The 25429-nt window shown below is 55.0% G+C and overlaps 1 protein-coding gene and 1 long non-coding RNA gene across 6 annotated transcripts in view; one reads left to right on the top strand and one right to left on the bottom strand.

Moving 5' to 3' along the window:
• Window positions 1-25429, top strand: part of TNRC6A (trinucleotide repeat containing adaptor 6A) — a 119823-nt gene that overhangs the window by 27275 nt on the left and 67119 nt on the right. For 3 of the 5 annotated variants that reach the window (XM_039840194.1, XM_039840191.1, XM_039840190.1), the window contains one exon: window positions 21640-21742. The exons of the other annotated variants lie outside the window; for them this stretch is intronic. The gene's annotated coding sequence lies outside the window, so the exon portion shown is untranslated. The remainder of the gene's footprint in view (window positions 1-21639; window positions 21743-25429) is intronic. 5 annotated transcript variants of the gene reach the window in all.
• Window positions 11173-12289, bottom strand: LOC120584530 (uncharacterized). Its single transcript, XR_005648061.1, has 3 exons — window positions 12265-12289; window positions 11821-11921; window positions 11173-11323 (listed from the first exon to the last, which is right to left on the bottom strand). It is a non-coding gene; the product is annotated as an uncharacterized LOC120584530 (long non-coding RNA).

The raw sequence follows: 25429 nt of genomic DNA, 5'->3' as shown, positions 1-25429 counted from the left end.
ACACACTCACACTCATACATGACTTTACACATACTATACATACTATTATGTGATACACATAATTATGCTCACATACTCTCACACACACTTCACGCTTCATTGATACATTACACTGACACATTACACCCCACACACACACTTCATGCCTATACATATACTCACACACTCACATTGTGCATACTTTGTCACACACTCATACACAGTCATACACATCATATACACACTCACACGATACTATATATAATTTCATTAGCTACTCACACATGATTGAGCCTGTTACACACATACATACACACTTCATACGCATACTTAGTCACACACTTCATACAATTATATACACTATATATACACATTTATAGGGATATTTCCCTACATATACTGCTACACACATAGTTTGCCATTTCACACATATACACACATACATTGACAACACACCACACGGACACTTAGTCACACACCTACACACACTCACACACTACACTCCAGTCACGCACTCACATACACTCACACACACACATTCACACACACACTGACACACACTCATACACACTCACATACACTCATATACGCATCACACATGCCACACACACTCACTCGCACACTCACACACACTCACTCGCACACTCACACACACACACTCACAGGTGTGTCCTTTCCCCAGGCTGCTGGTTCACCCCCTAAACTGTCACCTCCTTAAGTTGGGAGGGTATCAAGATATTTCAGGATTTCACCCTTACCAGCCCTTTGGGGGGATGCACAGGGCTCTACCACCCCAGGCTTCAGTGCACGGAAGGGAGGGGTGAGCGGAAGCGGGGTGTGTGGGAGACTCTGCCCCCTACGGCGCCCGCCAGTAACCCCACGTCTCTAAGGAAAGCCTCTGAAACTCCTGACATGCCTTCTGTAAACAAAGGTCTTAGGAAAATCCACGAGCCGTCAGAGCTGGGCGTCGGAGGGGGTCCTCATTGGGCGTCAGGGCGAGGGCAGCGGGAGGGCGGACGGGCAGATCCGGGGAGACGGACGGCGGCCAGATGCCAGCGTCGGGCAGCGGGGCCTGGCTGGAGAGGCGTCTGGGGAGCGGACGGCGCAAACATCTACGCGCACACGTCACTTCGCCCTCTTCTGAGTATGACGCGTCGTCACACTGCTTTTTCTCCAGTCGGTGCTGCTCTGCGGCTCTGGCCGCACGTGACAGTCACCCGGAAAGCACCTGAGTCTCCGGGAGTCAGGGCTGGACATTGGTATTTTTAAAAACATTTCCCGGGATGAATCTAACGCGTGGCCGGGGTCGAGACCCAGCGTGGAAAACCAGTCCGTCATCGTCACAGCAGGGATCCTGTTCACGTGTCACCTTAGCACAGGGTTTCTCTACCCCACCAGTCCTGACATTTTGGGTAACTTGTGGGGGGGCAGTTGTCTGATGCACCATAAGATGTCTATTTAGCAGCACCCCCCAGGCCTCTGTCTGCTGTATGCCCGTTGCACCCCACTCCCTAATCGTGACAATAAAAAGTGTCTCCAGACACTGCCAGCGTCCCCCAGGGGTTCAAAGTCACTTCCGGTTGAGAAGCCCTGCTTTAAAAGAATTATCAGAGCTGCTGCGTGTGAGAAATTTTCCTAGTGTGGGGTGGGCGGCAAGTCTCTCCCTGCCCCCCGAGTCTCTCCCTGCCCCCTTCGGCCAGAGGGTGGTCGGCACAGGGAAGCCAACGCTGGCCCACATCCAGTGGGGAGCCCTGGGCACGTGCACCAAGGACATGCCGCGTCCCGTGTAAATGAGAGCTCGTCTCCCGCGTGTTCCTGAGAAATGGCACTTCGGAGCACAATCCGGGGAGGGAATAAAAAGCTCAGCCGGGGGACAAACGGAAGCCCAGCGTTTAGTCGCTGGGTGACCTTGGTGTTTCAGCGGCTCTCAGCGACCAGAGCTGCTCTAAGATGCCGCGGCTCAAACAACAGCCCTGCTCGTTGCTCACGGGGCTGGGGGTCAGCGCGTGCCGGCCTCGTCCGGGCCCACCCGTGCGTCTGTGGCCAGCTGCAGGCTGCGGGAGTAGCTCTGCGGGTCTCGGCTGGGCTGTCACATGTCTGGGCCTCAGCTGGAACAACTGGACTCTGGTCCACCTGCTCTGTCGCTCTGCAGAAGGTCAGCCAGGCCCGTGAGCACAGTGTGGTGAGGATACCAACGCACGAGTGAGACCGCGTGTGCCCCGCGCGGCGCAGGCTCGGGACCGGCCCTCCGGCCCTCCTTTGGGTCCGAGGAGACGGGAGTGGAGTCACTTTGCGAAGTGCCAGCCACAGGACGGGGCATGGGATCAGGGTTGTTTTTCCGCCCGCCACGTTTGGGCGAGCCGCTTGCCCTCGTCAGGGCCCAGTTCCTCATCTATAGAACGGGGCCAGCGTCACCAAGCCCGAGGCGCTGCCAAACCCAACGCCCGGTGCGTCGTGAGCCCGCTGGACAACAGCTGCCATCGCTGCCTGGCACTCTGCCCTCTGACATGGTTCAGTGGTGGCAGTTCGCTCAGTGACTGGGGTCCGAACTCTTTGGTGTCCCTAATGAAGCCTCACGTGTCCCCCTCACCTTCAGAGACCGAAAACCTCGAAGTCGCTTCAAGGTGCATCTTCACGCTGCCTGCCCCGTGTCGTCACTCAGGCACGTCCTCGACCTGCAGTGTCCACCTGTCCCCGCCGCCCGGCCCCGCCGCCTCCCCCCCCGAGACCAGGTAACCATCCCTCCTCGGCTCAGGTCGGCCGTGATCCTAGGTGGGACGCACAGGGACCGTCAGCCGTCGCCCAACCACGGAGCGAGGCGGTCCCTCCCGTCGGTCGTTTCTCGGCGCTTCGGGTCACGAGCGGGTTTCGTTTCGGGGCCAGAGCGTCTTCGCCACGCCTTGAACGGGTGCCCGAGTCGCGAACCGCCGGGAGGAAACACGCGTGGGCTGGAATCCCGAGGCACGGAATCTGGTCCGCCGTTTTTATTTTTCCAGCTGCTTCTTTCTCGTGGCGAGCGACAGTCGTCCCGCATTGTCCACAGTGGGACAAAGTTTCCTCTGGCAGCGCGTTTCTTTGGCCAGTGAAAAGGGAAGCCATTGAAAGGGAGACCCTGACATAAGGGACAATGTGGGTGGGACTCGGGACACGAACAGAGAGGGGCCACTGGAGGGACAAGTTTGGAGAATCCTCACATGCACGGGCTCGCGTGACGGAACCCCGACAGCGCGCCCAGGGGCCCCGGGTGGTCGCGGTGACCTGCCCCTGTCAAACACACGTCCATCCCAGTGTCTGAGCCCAGCTCGTCACAGACGGTGGCAAAGCCGGCACCGTGAGGGTCCCTGGGAGAAGCGGGGTCCCCGGGGACTGACGATCCCGTGCTTGGCTGACGGGCGGAAGCCCCGTGGTGACAGGAAGGAAGGGGGCAGGAGGTGACGGCAGGGAGCGTGGTGACTGTGGTCCTCCCCGTGCTGCGTGCCTGACGTGGGTCCAGTGCCAGGCCGGACCCTCCAGGAGGCTGCCGCTCGGCTGTCGCCACGTCCCCCCAGCCCTGCGAGGCGGCCGCTCTTGCCCGCTCCCTCTTGCAGACGAGGGGACGGAGGCACCGTGGGGTGAAGGAATGAGTCCAAGGCGGCTCGGGGGCTGAGGTCCGTCTGCCTCCCGGGCGACCAGGGACGAGCCCTCCTGCAGAAGCTTCCGGAAAGTGGCGCTTCGTGCCTTCCCCAGGGTGGTGGGGATGCCGCTTCAGCAACGCACGTGTAACCGAAGGGACTCTCAGGCGGCGCGAGTATTTGAGGCACGTCTCACCGAAGCGCCGTGAAAAACCTGCTCCTCGTCAGTCCCCGATCCCCAGAAACTCGGTGGCATGTGTGAGAACCCTCCGGGCCCGGCTCCGGACACCCCCACACCACCCCTGCCTCTGGTCCCCCATTGCACTGCGGAAGCGAGACTCGGATGGAAAAATACCGGCACAAGCCCAGCCCAGGATCCCTGACAGAGATGCTGTGCATCAGGCCTCGGCGGCTGCCGTTGCCATGGCGACAGCCACGCTCCTCACAGACAGCCGGGGTCTGAAGGGAGCGTGGACCCGAGGGGAAGGAGTGTGTCTCTCTCAGGCCCTGTCACCTTGCCGCTCTCCCTGCCTCCCCCGCCACGGCCCCCGCCCTTCCCCAGATGACGCGGACAGCGGGTGCTGGCACCCGGACCATCGCGATTAGCACCTGGCTCCGAGCCCAGCCTCCTGCTCCTGGCGGCCGATCCCTCACCGTCCACACCGGCGAATGTCCTTCCGCGGCGCCCGCCCTCCAGCCCTGCGGCACCACGGCCTCAGCACCGAGGTCACCGTTGGCGCCCACAGGGACCACGCGCTCCCTCCCTCCCTGGGCGGGCGTCACACACCACTTAATGCCTCGCCATTGTCTGAGCCACTTGGGTAAAAAAAAAAAAGGCGATTCTGAAAAAACAGGGTGTCTTTATGACGACGGCAAGGCTAAACTCCCCTTCTGGGGGGCCAGTGGGGGGTCAGAGACCTGGTAGGCTCAGGATCCGTCGGTTAAGTTCCCCGGGAGAGAAGGGACAGAGCGGACGGCAGACGGTGTCCCAGGAGGCTGCAGGAAGGGTCAAAAAAGTTGGCTCGGAGCCTGGGCTGCTGTGGCCGGTGGCGGTGACGGGGATGCTGACCGTGGTGTCCCCGGCTAGCGAGCCTTTCCTCAGAGCCAGACGCCGTGCGTGGCCCTCATGTGGCAGGTGCTGTTACGACACCCATTTCCCAGGTGGCAGCTGAAGGCCCAGAAAAGTCACACGTCGTCACACGCCGAGGAACAGCCACCACACCAAGCCGGGATGTGGGACGGTCCACAAGACAGCTGGCCTGGCCCCTTAAACATGCCGGCGTCGTTTACGAACGAGCGGGGACCTTTTCTAGGACAACAAAAGAAGAGAAGAAAGAGACGCGAAAACCAAACGTGGTTTGGGATCCTACGTCGGACCCCGACGTGGAAACTAGAAAGTGGCCTGAGGGACATCCGAGGGACATCTGGTCAGGGGCGGACGCGGCCTGCGTCCCGGGCGACGTTGTTTCCGGCGAGGCGCGAAGCTGGGACCGTGCTCGAGCGGGAGAAGGTTCTCACGCGTAGGCGAGACGGGCCGCCTGAGTTCGGGGACAGGGCCGTGGTGCCCGTGACCTCCTGTCCCCGTGCTTCCTCCCAGAGCTTCTCCAGCGGCCGGGTCCCTGGCCGTCTGGACGCCAGCGGGCCGTCCTATGGCTCTGCTCGGCTCTGTCGCCGCCTGCCCAGCTCATGAAGGGAGTGAGGCCCCTGGTGCACGGGGGGAAGAGGCCGAAGCTGCGGGGGTAGCGGGAGAAGCTGTCTCGTCAGGACGCCCGTGGTCCTTCCCCCTCGGACAGCAGGCGCCCGCGCCGCCGAAGACGCCGGGCCCTAGTGGACGCGGAGGCGGTCCGGCTTTGGGACGGGGTTCCGTGCAGCGGGGTGCTCACACCGCCTCGGCCTTGGCCTCTCCATCTCCCAGAGGTTAGGTGACTCCATGAGCCCCACCCGGGGGACGTGCCACCCCTGGGTCTTCTTCGTCCTGTCTCCCCGCTCGTCGATTGCCTCGTGGGACGATTCTCAGCCAAAGGATTCGGACCGAATGAAACGGGGGGAGCTGGCAGCCGCCCGGACGCCCAGGCTCAAGGGTGGACGTCGAATTAGGGTGACGCGTCGGTGCTCGTGCAGTGGGGTCGAACCAGCCAGGGGCGGTTAAGCTCACCGTGTCCCCTTCCTCCCCTCCCAGTCACGCCTCAGCCGGCCCCCGCCACACGCCTCACTTCCGAGACCGGCTTCGTCACGGTCACCAGCAGCCTCCCTCTGGCAGTGACGGAGGTGTCCTGTTTTCTCGACTGTGTTCGATGTGGCCAATGACGCCCCCTCTCTCCGTGACCTCTGCTCCTCGCCTCCGATGGCCCCTCGGCCTTCTCCTCCCGCCCCCCAGCCCCGGACGTCATGCTTCCCCGCTCCGGGTTCGCCTGGCCTTCCTCTCTCCTCGTCCATCGATGCGGCTTTAGGCATCAACGCCATGCCGCGGACACGTCACTTTCTGCCTCCGGCTCAGGCGTCGCTGCCAAGCTCCCGCCTCTCGCCGGGCACCGTCAGCTCTTTGCCCCGCGAGGTCCAGCCCCGCTCCAGTCTTCAGGGAATGGCACCCGAGTCCACCGGTGGCCCCCACCCAACAGGAGTCGTGAGGAGCACGTTGCTTGCCGCGTCTAGTAGGTCACAGGCCGGCGAGCGTCCCCGTGACCTTGACTGTGGCTTGCGCGTCTACACCCTCGTTCCTTAGGCTCAGAAACTTCCGGCCGCCTCGTCCTGCCTCTGCGGTGCCGTACGCTCCATGAGCACTCAAGCCTGGTCTGTCGGGTTCATCGTTTTGTCTGCTGTGACGTGCTCAGGGCCGGGGCGGCGCCCGGAGCTGGGGACACTCACGGAACTTCCACCGAGCGGACCGATTTAGCGGGTCGAGGGCTGATACTCGGTTTGACTCCACAACCGTGCGCCCTGTCGCACGCGTGCGATTCTGTCCTCGAGGCGAGTTGTGGGTGGCGGAGATGGAATTGCTGTGTCGGAAGGGATGCCTTAAACGTCAGACCTGTGGCCGGTCCCTCTGCCTCCAGCTTCTCCCGCGGTATGTGCCAACCCGCCTGCACGCTCAGGGGCGTGGCCGAGACCCGGCCCCACTGCGGCGTCGGGAGGGGACACGGCACGCGACCATGGGCGCTGTGTTGAGGACCGCAGAGCAGGTCTCCCGTGAGCCTGCCGGGCCGGTCCGGAACCGGCTGATATGAAGACAGCACCCATCGGGGTCGCCACAGGAGGCAGGCACACGCCGATTGGGTGTTTCGGAAAGCGGTTAAGAAAGGTCCGTTTTCCGCAGGAGGGCAGGGTGTCCGGAAGCCACAGGCGTCCTCGAGGACTAATTATGGTGGGCTCTGTACTCACCCCCACTGTCACCTGCAGACTGAGAAGTCTGTGTGGAGAGGGCCACCTGGCAGGAGCAGTGACCCTAAGCACCAGCCCCCAGAGGCCCCACGGTGGGGGGAGCTGGGGAATAGGCCACCCTCGCACTCCGCCTTGCCCCCCATCACCTCCCGGGGCTCCCCAGGGGTCGGCACCGAGGGGGAGGCAGAGGGCACAGCCGTATGCGGAGTACTGGGCGTGGGCGCACAGCAGGGCTCAGAAAGTGTGTCATCGACTTGGGCGCCGACATCCCAGTGTGGGGAACTGAGGCTCGGAGCCATTGATTAGCGCCCAGGGTCACGCGGCGAGCGTGGGAAGGCTCCTGGGCCCTGGCGCTCAGCCCCGTGCGGCTCAGAGCTGAGGATGTGGAGGTGGCAGTCAGCACAGACCCATTGTCAGATGCCGAGGTCCCCCAATGCCGGGCAGGATCCAAAAGGCTGTGGTGGGGGCAACGGACGCCCGCAGCTCCGCCGGCACCCGAGGCGGCTACTCAGGTGAGGTGCTGTGGGGAGGGCAGCCGTCAGCCGGCGTCCCGCACGGCGACCCCGACCGCGGCCACCCACGTGCAGCAGGAAACCTGAGTCTGGAGGCCTAGTGCGGGCCCCGGCACCGGCCAGCTGTGTCGCCGGGGGCACGGCCCCTCACCCTGTCCCCATCCCCATCCCGCTGCTTCGTGCATGAGGCGAGGGTGCTCGCAGCCTTGAGGCAGGGGGACGCACGAAGACGCCACAGCTCACAACACGTTACTGGCAGCACGAGCTCACGGGCGACGGTGGCCTCCTGGCCTCGCTGTCCCTGAGTCCTGAGGGACACCCCTCCTGATCAGACCCTGCGCCCCAAGGCCAGAGACATCTCGCCCAGGGACCCCTCCGTTCGGCTCCGTGGACCACACACTTGTGTCGCGACGGCTGAACTCGGCCATCGGTGCACGAGCCGCCCAAGGCCGGCCCCACCGGGGTGCGACTGTGTCCCCACAAAACGTCGGTTACGGGCACGGCACTGCTGATTTCCTACCGTTTTCACATGTGTGGAAGTACTATTTGCAGATTCCCTTTCCGTGACTTACACATTTAAAAGCCATCCGTGGTTCACAGGCCACACTGAGCGCTCCGTCCGGGACTGGCCGGCCAGGACGGGCCCCGGCAGCGCTTCCTCCTGCTCTCGCTCGGGGTCAGGGCCGGGCGATGTGGGCCCCGCTCCCCCTGGGCCCCGTCGTGGCCGGCGCCTCCGTGCTGCTGGAACCGCAGCCCCTCTGGCCTCCCAGGTCCTCCCGGAGCAGACAGAGGCCACGTCTGTCTGCCCACCCACAAGCTGCCCAGGCCCAGGACCACGCTCGCCCACGTCCAGGGCCCGGCACGGTGCCCAGCCCGTGGTCAGCACCCAGAAAACGGGCACCAAGCCTAAGCCCGCGGCCGTCCTTCTGGGGAGGCACCTCTACGCCGACGGGGATACTGAGGCTCAGGGAGACGCATTGCTCTGTCCAGGCTCACACGGCTGGTTCGGGAGGGTCCCGGGCCACGTCCTGACCGCTGTCCTCCCACAGGGCCCCCAGCCCTGCTGCCTCCACCAACCGCCTGGTGATCTCGGCCGAATAAGCCGCTAGATCTGCAGTGCGTGGGGAGGCGCCTGGCACCCCGCACGCCCCACACATGTGAGTCCTTGTCGGCCCTGAGGGACGCTGAGGAGGCCCAGGCGAAAGGTGGCTGCCTGCTTCAGCCCCGGGGGATGATGACTGGGCTGGAGGGGCCACTCAGCCCTTGTGCCGAGGGCCCTTGGAGGAGAGGCCTGAGGACGTTTCTAGTGACAGCTGGACCTCTCAGGCCGCGGAGAGGCCGCCCCGGCTTTGTGGGGGTTAAGTCCCACCAGAGTGTGTTTACTTTCTCCTGTGTCTGGAAGGCCCCTCCGGTCTCCATGGCAACGTGGTTTCCTGTTCTGCTGTTCCCTTGGACGAGATACCTGCTGAATGTAGAGGCGCCCGCGCCGAAGGCCGGGGTGGACGCCAGAGTAGAGGCCGCTCGACCCGCTGCCCCCACGTCCACTGAGCAGCCAGCTGGCCAGGGCCCACGGCACGGTGGCCTTCATTTCCCAGGACAGCATCCCCGGATCCAGCCCGAAACCCTTGCTACGCCCCGTTTTCTCCCTTCCTTCCTTTTCCGTGGTTTTGTTTCTTCCTGAGGCTGGGGGAGTGGATGCTCTCGCCATACACTACGCACCACATACATGCGCCGCGCCCCACCACATACCTGTGCCTGCAATACTGCCCACAATTTTTATGCCGCACCGCTGCGCCTGCGATACCACCACCTGGCGCGATCCACCGCATACCACATGCCACCATGCGGTGTTCTTTACCGCTGACTGGCTGAAACTGGATCCTTCACCTCAGGCCGCACCGGGCCTGGGAACTCCTAGCAATTACTCGTTCGTTCATCCATCATTTTGCTTACTGGGCGAACGTGTGCTCTCGGGCTTGCGTTCCCGGCCAGTGTGGGAGCCAGAGGGCAGGGGGTGCTGGGTTGGGTCTTCCCTCTGCCCTGCACAGGGCAGCACTTCAGTGACCGAACACTGTACCGTGTGACCCATGTGACCAGTGCCTGGGCAGCCTCTGCAGGGGCCGCGGAATCGGGCGGGGACGCTCAGGTCTGCTGCCTGCCTGCGTTCCGATCCGGCTCCTCAACGCCCGGCCCTGGGTGCGTGCTGGCCTGAGCCTCGGTCTTCCCGCCTGTAAAATGGGGTAGGTGGCGGTGCCCACCGGGGCGTGCATCGCGTGGTGGCTAGGAGTGAGCAGACGCAGGCACCGAGCACCACGCTCCTAGACCTGTTGCATTTGCACCACCATGTCGAGGGGCCCGGGGAGCCCCCCAGAGGGAGACGCCCAGTGCCCCCCAGGGCACTGGGGGACAGGCAGCAAGAGAGGCCCTACCTGAGGAGCTGGCGTCCAGATAATCAGCTCTCCAATGCCTGCATCTCGCCCTACGTCCTGCGCCAGGAGTCGAGTCTGCCGGCTCGACCGCCTACATCCCCACCCCCCAGCATGGCCCATGGAGTAGGGAATCAGCCAGGGGTGAATGACTGACGGCTGGAGGGTAAGTCCCGCCTCTTCATCATGGCGTTCGCGATCTTTCACAGTGTGACCGAGACCCGCTGCTATGGTTCCTTTTACGCGTCAACCTGGCTGGGCCACGCGGTGCCTGGATGTTTGGTTAAACGTCATCCTGGCTGTCTGTGGGTTTGAGCCGATTGGCTGAGTGAGCACATCGCCTTCCCCGGTGTGGGTGGGCCTCGTCCGATCAGTCGAGTAAGAAAGAACTCTCTCTACCTGGCGGTCTCCAAGCTGAGATGTCGGACCCAGGCTCAGGCCGAAACGTCCATCGTCGGCTCTCCCGGGCCCAGGTGCTTGGACTCAGACCGGACCAACACCCTCGGGTCCTCTGAGCGGGGACTTCTCAGCCTCCATAACTGTGTGAGCCAATTTCTTGGAATAAATTTCTTTATATGCACATCCCGTTAATTCCGTTGCTCTGGAGAACCCTGATGAACACGCTCAGTCTAATTTCCGGACATTCTTTCTGGCCCTGTGGCCCCAGGCGCTAGTGGTGACAAACATGAAGAAACAATGGCTTTGCGACCTTCTCGGGCATCCTCCACCCTCTTCCCCTCTGGTCACTCCTTTCTGTTGTCCGTGTCTATGAATTCACCCATTTTCCTTCTTCATTTGTGGCTTTCCGATTTATATCCCACGTGAGGAAAATCATGAGGTTCTTGTCCTTTTTCGTCCAACTTCCTTCACTTAGCATGGTGCTCTCAGGGGCCATCCGTGCTGTCCCCAATGGCAATATTTTATCTTTTTCATGGCTGAGTAATATTCTGTTGTGATACGTACCACCCCTTCTTCATCCGCTCATCCTCTAAAGGCACCTGGGCTGTTTCTACGTCTGGGCCACCGTGAATACAGCTGGCTGCAGTGAGCATCAGGGTGCAGATACCTTTACGAATAAGTGTTTTCAAATTTGGGGGGGTCGATCCCTAGAAGACGGGTTTCCGGGTCAATGGGAGCTGTATTTTTAATCTTTCGAGGACCCTGCCTACGGGCTTCCGTAGCGGCTGCACCCACATGGAGTCCCAGCACGCGGGGGCTCCCTTCCCCCCACGTCCTCGCCAGCCCTCGCCGCCCCGCATGACAGGTGCAAGGTGGACTCTCCTTGTGTTTTGACGTGTGCTTTCCTTGTAGCTAGCAACGTTGAGCTTTTTGTCATATGTCTGTCGGATACTTCTTAAAAAATTGTAAGTCACCTGGTCGGCAAATTATTGCACACGTAACGCGTAGATCCACTCTCCTTGAGAAATGATGAACGTGCAACAGGAAAGGTTAAAGTTCCTTTAGCCGCCAGCCCTGGACTCCCCACCCCGCCCTGTTCACTGTGTTTGGGGTGCATCCTTCCAAATGTCCTTCCAAATGCTTTCTCTTTCTTCAGGACCTGCGTACTGCTGCTATCTGTGTGCTTTTAAAACGTTTTACGTAAATGGTATCGTATCGTGCCTGTAATTCTGAAATTCTTACTCTTTAAGAGGTAGTCAGCCGTGACATATAGCACCTCTCACTGGGGACTGTTCTTAGCCAAAACCCAGGGAGGAAAGTTAACATTTATCACGACCGCGGAAGGTGCCAGATGCTGCACCAGACCATTCATCATGAACCAGAGTGGCCTCAGATTTGAGCCAAAGCTGTATTTACCCTAAGGTAAGCTGGTAAATATATTCCCAACTACAAGATATTTTAAGTACTACTTAAACAATGATAAAGTACTATGAAAAACAATCGTAATAAACATACTCATACTGTGGCGAGAATCTAGCAAGTTATCGATTCGCCGTCTGTCCCCAGTGGACTTTCACCTCTGTTGCTGCAAGAAGGGAGCCAGCCTGTTCTGTCACCTGTGGGCCGCCAGCGAGTATGGAAGCGAGTGGTGACCTCACGACACCCCCCATCCCCGGCTTTATTCTTCCAAATGTTACCTGCCACAGAGCGTATGTCGGGTTGTCTCTGAGGACAAGGGGAGAAAGGCAAAGATCTTAGATGGAGGGGGGACACAGCGATGAAAGTCAAGGGGAGCGGAATTGTCCCCAGAACTCCAAATGGGCCAGAGACTGGCATGTCCCCACCCACGTCCCATCTCTTACAACACCCCGAGAATATGGCTGTATCTCAGAGGACAATGGCCTCCCATAGCTATTTGGACTGTGACCTGGGGCTCTCAGCTTAGCCAAGGCCACTTACCTGGAAAACCACAATACATGGACCCTCAGACAGCGGAGCTGAGAGCTGCTCCGAGACCACCCTGCCAACGGCCGGCCTGAAGCTGCCGGGGCCCGGGGCTTTAATTTGATCTAGAAAAAAAACAAACAAAACTCCACCAAGTACGGTGACATCCCCTGCGCCCGAGCGTGCCGGGCCCTGTGTTCACGTCACCATCATCGCACCATCATCACCTCTTCCCCCTTTTTTAACGGGAGGAACTCTTGGAAGCGAGGCCAGAGGGGAGCAAGCCGGCGGTGGGGAGCGGGGGGTTCGACCTCCGGCTTGTCCGATGCTGCAGCCCGTGCCCGTGACTGTCCCGGATTCGACGCCCCCCTGCAGGACGTGTTTCTGCCGCAGGTCACAGAAGCCCAGGGCAGCTGGCTTGGTTTGAGGAAGGAAATTCATCGCGCCACCAAGCCCGCTTTACGCAGGTCATGGCGTGGCCCTTCTTTTCCGTCTCCGTGTATCTATCTCGGCCCCTCGCCGTTGGCTGTGTTTGCAGCTCAGGCCCCCTCCCCGCGACTGCATGGGAGCCGTCTGAAGTTCCCGAAGCCAAGGCCATCGACGTGAGCACGAGAAAGTGGGTCTGCTTCTTCGGCACGACAAGCAAAAGCACTGGACCGAGTCTTTCTAACGATCGACTTAGCTTTGACGACTGGTTTACCTGGTGAGGTTTGGTGGCCAGGCTCAGTATTGATCCTTGTCCCCAAACACCCTCTCGTGATGCCACAGTGCCTGAGAGGCCACCACGGGAGTCACTCCCTGAGGACAGCCCTGTTAACATGTCCCGCTGTCCCCAGGAGGGCACCCCACTTACAGGTAGCTGGCCTCAGCAAATTGGCTGCCTGTCGACTGGTACTGTCGGGGGACACAGCACAGCAGGTCCTCGAGGGCCTCCAGCTCTGCTGACTTTAGCTCTGGCGACTGGCTTGCTATCGTGACACCAAAATTGCTAAAGACTAGTAATCACTGAGTAAAGGATAAGTAAGGGTAGAGCGACTCATCTCGGAATATCTTATTTCCCAGCAAAGATGCGACATGATTCGAAAGCATTCTTAGCCTCCCCTACCGGTTCCTTGTGCTAAAGTATAAGATCTAATTTCCAAGCTGATGATTGACTTGACCCTAAACCAATCACGAGTAGCAAAGTGGGCTGATGGGCTCAACATCCGTCACAGGCCTGGGGTCCATCGGTTTTGCCAAAGCACAGGGGCGAGGGGCTGAGGGTGGGGGTGGGGGAGTGCCTCCCTCAAGGCAGAGTCACTCTGCCCTCGGCTCCAGAAGGGGGACTGCTGACGGGTGGGGTCCCTCTGCTCTCGTCACGTGTGTGACAGTAGAGAAGTGTCCTAGGGAGGAATTCTTGCTACAATAATTTGTGCTTCTTCTGCTCCGAGCTGATGGGTCGGAGGGGAAGGGTAGTTCTGAGACCAGTCCTCGGGCGACCCTCTCACCCCGCCCCCCTTCCCGTCCCAGACCTGAGCCCTGGAGGCAGGGAGACGCTGTTTTATTAATCCTGTGATCTGAGTGACAAGGAGTGGAGTGTATGTGACTCTGAGCATGAGCACAGACCGCGGCTGACAGGGCCAGTGCCTGTCTCATGTCCGTTCGTCTCATTCTTCTGCGTCTTGCTCCGGGGAGGACTGTGTCCTGCCACCTTCTCCTCTGTCCTTGAGGCCAGCGGTGAGCGCGGGGACGCATCCTTGCCCAGGAGATGTACGCAGAGCTCTCCTGGAGGCGTGTGCGGTAGTCCTGGCTTTTGTGTTTGGAAGGCACGCTCACACCGGCCGTCATCCTTCACCTGCCTCCCTTCTTTCTGCCTCTGGTGTGGACTCGAGGGCTGGAGCTGAAGCAGCCACGGAGAGGCCGAGAGAACCACAGAGACGCAGACCCTGATAACACGCGGCAGAAGCGACTCACGTCCGGGTACCTTTTATTTCTTGCCTTTTAATCCTTTCTAATGTGCTAGTTTCTCCCAGACGAATAAGGAAAACGAACCCTTATTGTCTGGGTCCTCGTTACGTAGAGCGTGGCCCGTGCACATCAGCATCCCCGGGGAGCTTGTTAGGTGCAAAGTCTCAGGTCTGCCTCGGGTTCCAAATCGGAATCTCCGAGACCTTCCGCCGACTCGCGGTGCACAGAAGTGGAGAAGCCGCGGCTGAGCGCGACCGGCCCCTGCTCGGAGGCGGCCCGGCCCCCGCGAGGCTGGATTCGGTGCCATCTCGTGAGTGGGAGGTTGTCACAGGCAGCCGGAGCGGGAGAGGAGGACCGTGCAGGCGGCCAAGCGGGCTGCTGAGGCAGGTGTTTTCCAGACATGTATTAAACACTCAGAAGGTGTTTACGGTATTCCAGGCACGGTTACAAGCGTCACGCCAGCAGTAGCTCGTCTGATCTCCATGGTGTCCTTATGGGTCACTTCGTGGACGAGTAAACTGAGGCACAGACGGGGTGACTGGCGGAGTTGGTAAGTGGCAGAGCCAGGAGCTAAAGCCTTGCGTTCTGCTTCCAGAGGGTACGCTCCTCCCTTGGGTGTCCCCATGGTCTCTGGGGAGAATTTTAAGAAGGGCGAAAGAGCCCGCAGAGAGGCACGGGCTAAACACTCGTGACCGCCTTGGATCTTCAAGACTTCACTTTATCAGCATGTTGGTCGCGTGCCTGGTGTGTGCCTCGGACCGGGAGCTCGGGGGGCTGAGATGGTGCTGTCGCCTCTGCAGACTCGTTGGGGGGGCGGGGACAGGCCCAGAGCTGTGAGGTGGCCCCGTGACGGAGGGAGACCACAGGAGACAGACAGCTAACCCGGGCGACTTGCAGGGGACAGGGAGGAGCTGGACGAGACCCGGAGGATGACCAGGGACATTCGGGCACAGCCGGGTTGTGTCGAATGTGCTTCCGAGGGGAATACAAGTACAAAGACCCAGAGGTGGGCAAGCAGGCTCCACTCTGGAGGGCACCCCTGCCCTTTCTTCAACAGCTGGCCCTGGAGGGTGGGTGTTATCGATCCCCGTTTTACAGACGTGGAAGCTGAGGCTTCAAGAGGCCAAGCGATGTGCCAAATGCTAGTGTGACACAACAGACACGCAGCAGAGACGGGCCTGACACCAAGATCTGACACCACATGCTATGTTCCTTCTGCCACGCTTTGTCCTGTCCCTTCTGAACTCGGGGATCCTGTGCCTCCTAGTGCCCAGGAACTTTGACCAGCGGTAACCCCAGGATCTGGTCATGGCTGCTTCGCATTGTCCCCTTTTTCGTGCTGCACTCCTGAACCCTAATGGGCCGTCTCAGTGACTGCGTTCAAGGTGAAAGGTGCTCGATAGGTTGCGCTAAGTAACTAAGTTCCCGTGATCTGAGGTTCGAGGTGACGCATGCTTGATTGGCCATGCTCAGTAGCTAGGTCCAAGGTGACGGATCACCTGTCTGGCCGGCCTCATGCAGTGAGAAACTGTCTCTGGGGACGTCCCACGTACGCACGGCCACGCCCGCTCCCAGCCCCACACCTTCAGACATTCTCCACTTGCCAACACGCCAAACGCACTGCTGGTCTCTGCCCCCCACGTTCCCCAGTGGCTGACGGGGGGCTGATCCATTATCAGACGGGTTTCTCCGTGCTCTTTGGACTTGCTTGTCACTGACCCAACGCCGTGAGGCTGCCGAACGGCGTCTGGTCATCACAGGCTGAATTAATGACGGCATGGGGTCCAGAACTGGGGAGGCAGGCTCGAATGACCCTTCCCAGGGAGAACATTCAGTTCTGGGAGGAAGGCAGCCAAAAGGAGGCTGTACAGAGTGGGAGGCTCGGAGCCAAAGGTGTGAGTCACACTGGAAGAATTGGGGTGTGTGGCCTGAGGCAGCGATGACTCAGGATGACATGGCCCCCGCAGGGGGCTGCCGGGGGCGGGGTCAGAATTCATTCCCCCGAGGGCGCCAGGCCTCTGCCCTGGAGTCCCCCGCGGCTCGCCTCTCCCCTCTCCCCCAAACTCTTCTAGGTTCGAACCCCCTCCTCAGACCCACGGGCAGCTTTCCAGAGAAAATGGAGCCCGGAAAGAAAGAAGTTCTCTGCACCATTGACTAATTAGCATCTGAACTCACCCTCGCCTCCTTCCTGCTGGTCCCACGGAAGGGAACCTGGGCCCCTTCCAACGCGACTCCCCGCCCGGACACCCAGACGCTGGAGTCCACCCATCAGCCCCGTTTGTCAGCGTCCCCCACTCCGCCCTCCTCCCCCATCCTCAGCAAGCCCTCCAGCCTCCCGCTGACCCCACCTGTGACCTTCCCTGAGTTCTCCCGCCAGTGGCCTTTACCCTTCCTTGCCTCTGCCCGGCTCCACCTGTGAACTTGATCCCATCTGGGACCCTACCGTAGAACCCGGTGCTCTTTAAGATGCTGTGCGAGGTTACGTTGCACCGTAGGAAAGAAACATGTCTTTGGTGACAGCTTTATTGAGAGTCCATGCGCGTGCCCACAATTCACACATTTAAAGCGCACAATTCGATGATTTCTGGTATATTCACTGAGTTGTGCCACCAACATAACCCATTTTCATCTCCCCAAAAAAGAAGCCTAATTTCCTTTAACCATCTCCTCAATCCCCCAATCCCCTACCCCAGCCCTGGGCAACCACTAATCTACTTTGCGACTCTCTAGATTTGCCTGTTCTGGGCATTTCATAGAAATGGAACCATGTAACACGTGATCGTTTCCGACTGGCTTTTTTCACTTAGTGTAATGTTTTCAAGACTCGTTCACGTCGTAGCAGATATCGGTGCTTCTCTCTCTTCTCTGACCGAGGAATAGCCCATCGCGTGGACACATTGCCTTGGTTTATGACCCATCGGTTGCTAGACGTTGAGTTGTCTCTGCTTTTTAACCAGGACGACTAGAACTGCTGAAAATATTTACGTACAGCGTTTCGTGTGGACGTCTGTTTTCATTTCTGTCGGATGCGTCCTCAGAGGTAGAGTTAAACATGCGGTCACTCTACGTTTAACTTTTTAATGGCTGCACCGTTTCACACGCTCACCCGCAGTGGGTGAGCGTTCCCGCATCTTGACATCCTTGTCAGCTCTCGTTAGCTGTATTTTATTTTATTATTCTTATATCCATCCCAGAGGATGTGAAGTGATACCTCGCTGGGGTTTTCATTCGCATTTCCGATGACCGATGACGTCGACCATATTTTCATGTGCTTTCTCGGCCATTTGTGTATCTTCCTGGGAGAAACGTCCACACAAATCGTTTGCAAATCTCTTATTTGTGTTATGTGTCTTTTCATCGTTGAGTTGTAACAGTTTCTTGTATTTATTTTTTTGGGTACAAGTCTCTCATCGAATATATAATTTGCGCACATTCTCTCGTTATGTGGATTGTCTTTTCATGTCATTGGTAGTGTCCTTTGAAGCACCGAAGTTTCTAACTGTGACGAAGTTCAGTTTATCTGTTTCTCCTTTCATTGTTGTTGCTTGTGCCTTTGGTCACAGCTAAGAAACCATTGCCAAATCCAGGATTATAAAGATTTACCGCTATGTTATTTTGCTAAGAGTTTCACAGTCTTAGCTCTTACATGGAGGGTTTTGATCGATCTCGAGTTAATGTTCGTGTATGGTGTGAGGTAGGGATCAAACTTCATTCTTTTGCATTTGAGTATCTCGCTGTCCCAGCACCATCTGTTGAAAAGACTGCTCTTTCCCCCATCGAATTACTTATACGTCCTTGTTGAAAATCAATCGGTCATAAACGTGAGGGTGTGTTTCTGGGTTCTCGGTTCTATTCTTTCGATTTATACATTTATCCGGATGTCAGGATCAAACTGTTTACTTACTATGGTTTGTAGTAACTTTTGAAATCGGGAACCGTGAGTCCTTCCGCTTTGTTCTTGTCCTAGATGATTTTGGCCATTCTGGGTCCCTTTCATTTTCTTTAAAAGTGTTTGCATTGGCTCGTCAATTTCTAGCAAGAATGCACCTGGAATTCCAATACAGATCGTGTTTCATCTCCCGATCAATTCGAGGAGCATTGCCATCTTATCGATATTAAGTCTCTCGGACGGCCTTCCGTTTATTTAAATCTTCTCGAATGCAGTTGTTATTGTTGTAATTCCAGACAGTTGAATATTGAGAATTCGGTTTGGCTCTACCTAATACATAAAGAAAAGCGTCTTTAAAACTATAGCACAACGCCAGCCCAATATTGATACACAGACCCGAATCCAGCAGCATCTTAAAACCATGTCGCAGCACCGCATCCTGGCGGCGGTGAGGGTGGCGGTTTCCTGTCCCCCCCGGCGCGCGGGGACGTACTGCGGCCGCACGCATGTTGGCCGCTGTCATAGCGCGTCCAGCTCTGCACTTATCCGGATGCGCGTTCTACTTCCATAAATGCATAACTCCGTTTCTTTAAACAACTGAACAACAAACACTCAGCCCTGCAGCCGGACAGTGCCGACGACCGACCCTCACAGAGCGTTTATGATGCACCAGGCGGTGTTCGTGCTCTGAATATATACATATTCGTTAAAATCCTGCAACAGTCCTTTGAGCTAGATGCTGTTGCTGACTTTGGTTTACGAAGGTGGTGGCAAAGGCACAGAGAGGCTGAGAAGCATCCTAAGGTCATAGGTATAGTCAGTGGGACAGCTGGGACGAGAGCCGGCCTGCCTGGCCTGTGTGGGACCGCCTCTCCAGATAGTGAGGGACCCATTCACGCTGGGCAAAGGAGGACAGCCACGTGGCCCTTCTTAGAGACCAAAACAGTACTTAGTAAAATCGACATCCATTATTGGGGTGATAAACACATATTTAAGCTAAAAAAAAAAAAATGCATCGTGTTTGAGGTTGAACACTACAAGCATTTTCCATTAAAGTCGGTGACGGGATAAGTGAGATTAAAGTGCCACTATTATCTAGATGTACCAAGGTTAAAATAGAAGTTTAAGATTTGCAAAGTGGAGACCATACGATGATTATTCGCAGGTAATATCATTGCAGATCTAGACGATCCAAGGGTACGACTGGAAAAATAAAACGAGCATCCAAAATCAACAGCATCTCTATGTTTCATGGGAAAAAAAAAAAAAGCTAGAAAACAAAATGGAAAAAAATACTGTACTTCAAAGAGCATCAACACGCACTGTAACAGTAAAAACAAAGCACAATGAAAACAACAAATAAAAATGCATCCCCAGTTCACCGAGAAGAAGATTTACTGGTGTGAGGATGTGTATTTTCTCTAAATGAACCTTTATATTTAATTTTCTATCAATAAAAAATATGTTATGAGGTTTTTGGGGGGTTTTTTTTGTTTGTTTTGTTTTCTGTTTTGTTTTTTTGGAAGTAGACTCACTAAGCCTACAGTTCACATGGAAAGAATAAACAAGTGAGACTAGCCAGGAAAATTCTGCAAACGAAAAGTAATAGAGAGGCATTAACCCTAGTGTGTGTCGAAGTGCCTTTTAAAGCTGCAGTGATAAAGGAAGTTTGGGACCGGTACGCGAGGAGAAAGGCTGAGTAGCAGAACAGGTCTGAATCCAGAACAGACCCAAACGCGTTCGAGAAGCGAGCACAGGCATCTCCTCATTCTACTGCTTCATCGTACTTCACAGATGCTGCGTTTTTTACAAACAGAAGGTTCGCGACAACCCTGCGTGGAGCATGTTTATTGGCACCATTTTCCCGACAGAGTTTGCTCACGTTGTGTGTCTGTGTCTTATTTTGGTAATTCTTGCATAATTTCAAATTTTTTCCATTGTTATCACATTCGTTGTAGTGACTTGTGATTAGTGATTTTTGACGTCACTATTTTGATTGTTTGGGGCCTCGACGAAGCACACTCACATAAGACAGTGAACTCAATCGATAAATGTCATGTATGACCCGACTGCTCCGCAGACCAGCCGTCCCCACCTGTCCCCGTCGGGCCTCCCTGTTCCTTGAGACATGACAGTGTTGAGAGCAGGCCAGTGAAAATAACCCAGCAATGTCCTCTACGTATTCACGCCTCTCACTTTAAATTGAGAGTTAGAAATGACCGAGCTCGGCGAGGAGGGCGAGTCGAGAGCCGGGATAGGCCGGTCGGCCAAGCTGTGGACACAGAAGAGCTCCCGGAGGGGACGGGAAGCGTCGCTGCAGTGAATGCACCTGTCGTGGTCTGGGTAGCAGGTGAAGCCAGCCACCACATTCCTTTACGCCGAAGGCTCACCCAGAGCGAGGCCCTAACTCTCCTCAGTCTATGAAGGCTGAGAGGGGAGGAGTCTGCAGAAGGAAAGTTCCAGGCTGGCAGAGGTGGGTCCGTGAGGTTTAAGGGCAGAAGCCGCCTCCATAACACAAAAGTATAAGGGGAGGCAGCAAGCTGTCCAGAAGATCCAGCTCAGGTGATGAATGAAGGCGGCTGCACTAAAGAATAAGGTGCAACAGCCTTCCTTATATGGAAAGAAGATGCCATCTGCGCTTTCACAGCTTGAGAGGAGAAGCCCGCGCCTGGCTTCAAAGCTTCGAAAGACAGGCCGACTCTTTTACGGGCCGAGTGCAGCCGTGACTGTGAGTGGAAGCCAGTGCCCGCTCCCCGTTCTGGACACCCCGGGCCCTCGGGAGTGACGGCCTGCGCCCCGTAAGTGGAACTCTGAGGCCCGGGTGGCAGCACGTTGGTTTACACGCAGTTTAAGCCCACCGTCGAGACCTACTGCTCAGAAAAAAAAGATGCCTCTCAAAATATGAGTGCTCACTGACCGGGCGCCTGGTCCCCTGGGAGCCCTGCTGGGCGTGGTTCTCATTCCTGCGAACACCCCACGACTCAGCTGCTCTGAGGTCTCCCGTGTCCCCCTCCTGACAGTCGCTTCGGTCACTCGATGGAGGGGGTGTCTGTCTGCTTCTCTAGTGTAAAGTTACTCTTTCTCTTTTGTATTTGCAAGTGTTTCGTGGCGACTTTTTTTCATTATGTAAATATCCTGTTCCTCGTCAAACTTTTTCTGGACGACAGTCGTATCGACGCCCACGCTTACAGGGTATAATTTGATGAGTTTTGACATAAGTATACAGCTGTGAATCCATCACCACAAACAAGACAATAAACATATCCGTCATCCCCAAAAGTTTCCTCCTGCCTTTTTGCAACCTCTCTCTCTCGTCTCTCCATCCCAAAGCGCCGATAGACTTTCCGTTACCAGAGCGTACGACACGTTTTCGAGATTTGTACATGACTCGAATCATACAGTTTGCATTTCGTTTCTGGTCTGAGTTCTTCCTATCAGCATGATGATTTCCCAAGTCATCCGCGTTCTGCGTATTGGTAGGTCATTCCTTTCGAGTGCTGAAGAAGATTCCATTTCGTGGATGTATACCGATTTGTTTATCCATTCTTCTGTAGGTGGACGGTTGGGTTGTTTCCACTTTGGGGGCATTACAAATGAAGCTTCTGTGAACATTCGTGCACAAGGCTCTCTGTGGACAAATATTTTCCTACCTCGCAGGTAAGCAGCTAGCGCTGTCATAGCTGGATCACATGGGAGGTGTGTGTGCGCTCACCTTTTAAAGAAACTACCAAAATGGCTTTCCAAAATAATTGAATAATTCTACGTGACCGCCAATGGCTGTGAGAGCTACGGCTACTTCACAACCTCAGCAACGACATTCTTACGGGGACGTAGTGGTATCTTACTGAGGTTTTAATTTGCACGTCCCTAAGTACCAGGGCAGTTAAGTGTGTCCATCTTATTTACTAATGTGTCTGTTCACATCCTTGGCCCATTTAAAAAATAGGTTGTTTTTTTTTTAAATCGAATTCTATGGCTCCTTTATATATCCCGGATGCAAATTCTTTATCGGATATGTGATTTGCAAATATTTTCCCCTACTCTGTGTCTTATCTTCTCATTCCCTGAAGAATGTCTTCTGAAAAGCCAAAGTTCTTAATTTTGATGTTGTACAAATCGTGTCGTCGGTGACTATGAAATCGCTGCTTTATCCACAGTCACATTTCTTCTATATTTTCTTCTAGAGAGAGGGGCGTTGAAACCTTTGGTTACAATTGTGGATGTGTCTATTTATCCTTGCTCTTATGTCTTTTTTTTTCTTTCTTTTTTTTGCTGTATTTCGAAGCTCTTCCAGTAGTTACATAAATCTAGGATTGTTACAGCCGCTGGATGAATTGACCCTTCGCGCCTCGCCCCCAGTAATATTCTTTGCTCCCCGATCTATTTTGGGTGATAGTAAGAGAACCACTTTAGCTTTCTTTTTATCGGTGTTAGCTTATCTTTTGCATCCTTTTGCTTTTAAGCTCTGTTTGTGTCTTAGTTTCTTATAGGCAGCATACAGTTAAGATCCATCTTTTTTATACCGTCTATCACTGCCTTCAAATCGGGATGTGTGGACTACCTACATTCGATGTGACTTAGTAGATTTAAAATTTACGTTTGGCTCTTTTCTATTTGTCTCATTCCCCTTTTCCCCCCGCTACATGCTTTCAGTTGAGTAATTTTTATGACTCTATTTTACTCTTTTGTAGGGTGTCAGAACCATTCGATGGTTAGAAGACAGTCTTTTAATAAATGGTGATGGAAAACCTGAATATCCACATGCAAAAAACAAAGCTGAACCCTCAGCTTACACTGTTTTACTCCCTTGTCGGCTTTTTGGATCTCTCTACTGTGTTATTTTAGAGGTTGTTGCAGGGTTTTCATATACATTCCTAGTATAAAAAACTTACGGTTATCATACCGTCTACCTTTAAGCGGTAGATTACGTCCTGGTAAACAGATGTTATGATACATCCATTTCTCCCCTCCCAGATTTTGTGCTATTATTGTCTTATATTTTATTTCTGCATATGTCGTAAACCCCACAATACATTTTTTCTCACTTTTATTTAAAACAGTCGATAATCTTTTAGTGACATTTGATTAATAAAAAAATGTTTTTCATATTTATGTGTGATTTACCTATTTAAGTACCACTCTGTCGTATAATCTAGATTTTTAACTCATCTCCTTTTCCTTCTGTCTGAAGGATTCGTTTTACCATTTTTTTTTATAGTAGAGTGGCTGGTGACAATTCCTTTGGATTTTCTAAGCCTAAAAAGTCTTTATTTCAACTTTAGTTTTGAAAGTACTTTTTTGTAGGTGACAGAATTTTGCATTGTTCCTAACTAGAAGACAACTGTCACCTGACTCTTTATTCTGTAGTCTATATTATGTTTTCTTCTCTCTCTGCTTTTAAGATTTTTCTCTTAATCATTGTCTTTAAATGACTTCATTCTGATGCGCCTTGTTGTCGTTTTCTCCGTGGTGTGTGTGTGTGCTGGACCGGGACAGCCCCCCAAATGGAGAATCCCCCCTCCCGCTGGATTCACATAGGTCAAAGGTTAACAATTATCTGAGGACTGAAATCCTTACTTTTTCCATTGGGATGGATGCTGAAATTTCCAGCAATGCAATTGCCACGAAAGTCGGGGGAGAATCGGTTCCTAGCTGTTGGGAACTTGACTGAGCGTTCTTCTCCACTCCAGAATAACTGCGTCTCCAACGCCACTACGTGTCTTGGTGTGTGAGGAATCAATGTGACCCTGCCGTGTCAACTGTATTTGTAGTGGTGACTCTACACGGTGTGGGGCCAGCGGTGTCTGCCTGCCTTAGTGAGGCTTCCCACGTACACCGTCCCTGAGCATTTACTTAGCAAAGGACATTTTATCTCTCCTTAACTATTCCATAAAAGCCATTGTCGAAAAGTCATTTAACATCATACACAAATTCTCAAGCTGTAGACTTAATCTAGGGAATATGTGTGCGTGGAATGAGGCATTTGATTACTTAAAGGAAACCCATTACTCTCTAGAGGACCTTGCTTCTGATTTTGTCCCTAATCGATTATGCAAGAAAAATAAAAATGGTGGCTCCAGTGGAGTTAGAGCTAAATACGGCACGAAGTCTGTTTTCATCCACATGAAGACTCACCGATTTAAATCTCCAGCCTGAGACCTTTCCTCCGCTGATCCTGTGTCCCGGGTGACTGTCCCTCATCCTTCAGCTGTCACGTCATGCTTTACATTTTCAAAGAGACCTTCTTTGGCGCATCCGTGTTACGTGTTCCTATGTTCCTTAGAATAACACTCCGTCCCTCTGTGTGCTTGTTACAGTTTGTAAGCATACGCTTTCTAGTTTGCCTTCAAAAACCCTGCCTGCCTCATTAGCCTCAGTCCATGAGAATAATTCCTCACACGTGCCCAAGACCTAGGCCCTAAGACAGTACCTAGCATACAGGAAGCGCTCAATTAATATCTGTTCTGTGGGAGAATTGTCATTTTGGCATTCGGGGGTACACAGGTGAGATATGGACTAAAGATACGAAGGTGAGTCCTCTGCATTGAAATAGTATTTAAATGCAAGAGAACGGATGGGATCACCCATCCCAAGGAGAAAGTGGACACAGGAGGGAAAAGTCTGGAACAGAGCCTAGGCGATCTCCAACATTTTATGTGCTATAAAGCAAGGGATGATGGCAAAGGATAGAAGCCAGGAATGGTTAGAGAGGTCAAGAGGAATTCGAGAGAACACACTGCCAAGAAGCCGAGAGGAGAGTCGCTCTGAAGAAAGTGAGCGGTCAGTTGTGGCAAACGCAGTTAAGAAGTAAATCAAAGTCAAGACGGAAGAGTTACCCCGAGTCCGTGACCTTGATAAGAGTAATTCTGGGGCAGGATCCGGGGAGCAGAGTTAGGAGAGAGCTGGCAAGGGAGGTGAGCACCTGGGAGGAGCTCGCATAGAACACTTTTGTTTTCTTTAGGTGGTTGTTTTTAGGGAAAGTCGCCAGACTATGTTTGTTTGATGACGGTTCAGCAGAGGGACTATTTAGCACAGAAAGAGGATCACGAGAGAAGCTCCCTTAGCAGGTCCCTGCCGAGGAGTCACTGCTGGTCTTACACTGTGTCGTCATGCATCTGTGACCTACATCCATGTAGCAGGTTTGCATAAGAGACAATTAAAGAGTGATTAGCATGGCTTCGTAATGCGGCCCTGGAGGGGTCATCTGGGATGTGTCCAACTGCTCTGGAAGACTCTTCAAGGAGTCATCTCTTCTCAGTTTCCCTGGGGCTGGGGACTAGTTCCAAGGTTTCTCAACCTTGGGTGCTACTGGCATTTTGGCTCGGGTACTCCTGTTGTAGGGGG

This window comes from Pteropus medius, unplaced genomic scaffold (genome assembly GCF_902729225.1).
Source record: "Pteropus medius unplaced genomic scaffold, Ma_sr-lr_union100, whole genome shotgun sequence".
In the NCBI taxonomy this organism is placed as follows: Eukaryota; Metazoa; Chordata; class Mammalia; order Chiroptera; family Pteropodidae; genus Pteropus; species Pteropus medius.
Note: the sequence above shows the minus strand (reverse complement) of the source record. Positions and strands in the feature narration are given on the sequence as shown.